This window comes from Lolium perenne, chromosome 1 (genome assembly GCF_019359855.2).
Source record: "Lolium perenne isolate Kyuss_39 chromosome 1, Kyuss_2.0, whole genome shotgun sequence".
NCBI classification, from domain to species: domain Eukaryota; kingdom Viridiplantae; phylum Streptophyta; class Magnoliopsida; order Poales; family Poaceae; genus Lolium; species Lolium perenne.
The window spans coordinates 64,544,642-64,548,731 of record NC_067244.2 but is presented as its reverse complement, the minus strand read 5'-3'; positions in this window follow the sequence as shown (position 1 = coordinate 64,548,731).

The window sequence follows — 4,090 nt, the reverse complement described above, 5'->3', positions numbered from 1 at the left end:
AGAGAGAGAACCCATTCATGTTAACCATAGATCTTGATGATCATATCATTATCTTTACATCATAACCTTAGGGTATTATTTAAGTCATTCCCAAGTGAGAGAAACCATTAATACCAACCTTAGCTATACTTATTAAAGAATCAAGGATAACTCTTGAACTAAAGCATTAGGCTATAATCTATCTCATCTTGGAGTGATGAGATAATCCAGTAAATGGAACAAGACCATATCCATGAGTTGATGAAGTAAGGAGGTGATTAATCCAACCAATATAGTCAAGTAGAGCCTTAGCCTAGATACCTAAGGAGATCTTGTGAGTATCTCATAAACCCTTGAATAATTCATGCCTATATAATAGAGCTAAAGCTAAAGTGTTACATACAAATAAATTGATCAAACACTTGATCTTGGAGGAGAGAACCATACCCCACTAACAATACCTTCAGAAACCAACCCATGATCACCACAAAGTGGGTGTTGATCATAAAACCCTAAGAGCCTAGAATGAGTGTGATGAAAGGAGTATATTAGAGAGAGAGGTTAGTGAGAAATGAGTTGATCATGTCTAATGCATGATCATGCTTTGCAAATATATTAGTATTAGATAAAAATTTACATGATAAGTAGATATCATCCGTCACATAAAATGATAGGGAAACTACTAGTAAACAACTTAAGATCATATTCAACATCCTTAGTAGAAAGAACTAAATGAATGACAATATAAACCTATCTAAACAAGCACTTATGTCTACTCTACAATTCTTGAAGACATCATCTTACCAATGGTGAGGAAGAGCAAACCCTAGCATATCCTCAACATATCCAGTAACACTCATATCCTTTAATACTTGCAAACCCTAGACCACTTTCCCATTTCATTTATGCTTCAATGTGTAAGCATAAGGAAAACCCTAGTTAACTTAGCATGACCATGCCACTATATTTCTATGTCCCAGCCATAACTTGTGAATCAGTTGGTGAGCATAAGTAGAATCCTACCATATCAATATTCCACTTGATCCTAAATTAATGAATATAAGAAAACCTTAGTGTCAAACCCTATACTTAATGTGGTGATAATAATCATTCATCCTTATAACCAAAGGCAACCATGGTGAGAACCATACTCACTCTAGGTATTTCAAAGTTAGATTAAAGATAACAACAGTAGTAAACTTGGAAGAGATAACACCAATTTCCAAATCCTTAGCAACTAGGTGAGCACATAAAATATTAGTCAAGTGAACATATTCTCAAGTAAGAAATCAAATAATATGGTCAACTGTAAATTGATTCCTCACAAAAGGAATATAATATGAATTATTAGACAATTGGATAAACTTTGGTAAAATAATCCTAGAGCCTAAAAGAGTGAGAGTTTGAGTTATCAATACAAGAACACCTATTAACACAAAACTTAGTCATCATTATAATGCAAGTATGTAAACCATGTGATTAACATGTTATCATGCTCTAACAAACAAACCATGTTATCTTTGGTAAAGAAATAAAAAAGTTAATTAAGACAAACATATTTGAGAAAATAAAGAAGTAAAAATAATCTCCATAAAGATTTATAACCATTTGGAATATTAAGTTATTATCTAAATAAAAGAAGCAAATATCCCTGAAATATATTAATACAAAACAATATTCCATAAACCATGTTAAGTTCAATCAAAGGGGGGCATGTATTCAAATACCTGCAAAATAGAAAAGGACTCAAATATGAAATCAACCCATAAATACAAAATAGAAAAATAAATTAAATAAGAGAGAAGGAGGGGCTTACTAGCCGCAGCAACCCAGCAGCCGAGCCCAGCAACGTAGCCCAACGCCAGCCCGACCCACATAACAGTTCGCTTAAAAAGGAAGAAAAGCACGTTCTTCTTCTTCCCTGGGATCGACATGGAGGAGGAGCTCGTGGGCCACGTCCTCGTCGCTAATAGGGATGAACCCGGACGCCAACAACCACTTCAGAGCTGAGGTGAATGCCATTGGCATCCGATGGAAGTCAGTGCGTCAAGATTCGCACCCAGAACCCACGTCGACATCGTCGTGCATCTCAGCTGGCCGCCGCAGTCGTGTCATCGTTGCTGACCACCTCGAGCTCTATGAAACCGTCTGGAGGACCGCCGTGTTGCCCTTGTTCTTCTCCATCCTCACAATTCCACTCTCGTTCCTTCTACTGCACACCAGCTTCTGGAAGGTCTCGCCAGCGTCGAGGAAGAACCCGACGACTGGAGTCACCCCAGCATCCGTGAGGAGGTCGAGGAGGTGCGCCTCATCGTGTAGATCATCTGGGAGGAAGCACGTATCCAGGAGAGCTCAGGATTGGCACAATTTTGACGTTCCCTTCCGCAGCACCTCGTCGGAATTGGCGATTTCCTGGCCATCTCCGTGAACCATCAACATCGTCGACCACACCAATAGATCCAGGGTGAGTAGACGCGTTTATCTACACATTATTTGCATCAATTGGCTTACTCTAGCCCCGTTTTGTATTTTGGCCAGAGCTCATTGACATGGGTATACCCTTCGGGTACCCATTATTAGTATACGTGGCTCGGCCCAATATGGAGAAAGGCCCAATATGGAGAAGGTTCAAGAAGGCAACCTGAAGTAGTAGTCGACTAGGACTCTTGTAAAACCCTAGGCTGGTTGCATATATAAAGCCAGCCAGGGCACCCAATAGAAGGAGGAGAAAAGAGAGAGAGAGGAGATAGACAACATAACTCCGCTACGGCGACACCTTGTAAGCACACATACTATATACTGGATTGCTAGCAGCATGTAGGGATCCTCCACCGAGGGGACCCGACGCTGGGCATTGACGAGGTGATCCCTCGTCAATTGGCACCGTCTGTGGGAATTGCGACGACTGGATTTTGTCATCCAGGCGAGATCCGTCGAGTTCATCATCAACAACGCTCAAATCGCATCCGAGAAGAAAATTGTCGAGTTCTTCATCAATTACTTCAACAGCCAGCCGGCAGGATTTTTTCGCGCAGCATCAAGATCAAAATCAGATTTCCACGAAATAGTAAAAGAAAATTCGTCGGATTCACGACAAGATCCATCAACTTGAAGCGATGTAGATCCACCTCGTAGCCGCGCGCAAGTGCACGACGGCACACACCAGCAGTAGTAGCACGGTGCACTGGACAACCACCACCAATGCCCGCGTTACGGAAGATGAATCTACTACCGGATCGAATACCAAAGGAAAGGAATTTGGCCTAACCAAAACAGCTATCGCATTGGATTAATTCCTGAAGCCATCACGTGGACCTATCTCATCAAGTATACTAAAGAAAAAGATGGAACACTAGTACATGACGCAAATAACCTCAGGTGGCATCTTTCCGTCTTTTTTTTAAAGATATTTTGTCCTATTTCGCGAGCAATACATACGTTTGCTTTTTTCGGGTATATCTACAATTTTTTACAGATTAATACACTTTAGTCTTCATCGCGGATCCGCCACATCGACTGCATCCTCTTCTTGACTGCTCCCGGCCAGGCGCCGCGCGACTACGTCGACAGTGTCCACCGAACAACCTGTTTTCACGTTGGCTCCGCCGCACCCGATAAAAAAGCTAAGTATTCCTCTTCCAAAGGTCGATTATTATTTACCTTCTTCACACCCAAATACTCGGGGATTGCACCATTACATCATTAGAGCAAATTCACCCAACACTGGGGTTGTGCCATTACTTTGTTACCACAAATATATTCGGTTATTTGGTGAATTTCTTTTTTTCGGCTCTGGATACATCTTCCTCGGCTCAATGGATTTATCTTCTTCAGTTAAATGAGTTTATCTTCTTCGGCTCAATGAATTTATCTTCTTCGGCTCCGTGGATTTAATTTCTTCGGCTTACTGGATTTATCTTCTTCGGGTTATCATTGGTTTCCACTAAATATAATACTACCCGCCGGATTTCTGGGTCAGTGTGAAGGAGATATGCCCTAGAGGCAATAATAAAATGGTTATTATTTATATCTTTATGTTTATGATAAATGTTTATATATCATGCTATAATTGTATTAACTGAAACATTAGTACATGTGTGATATGTAGACA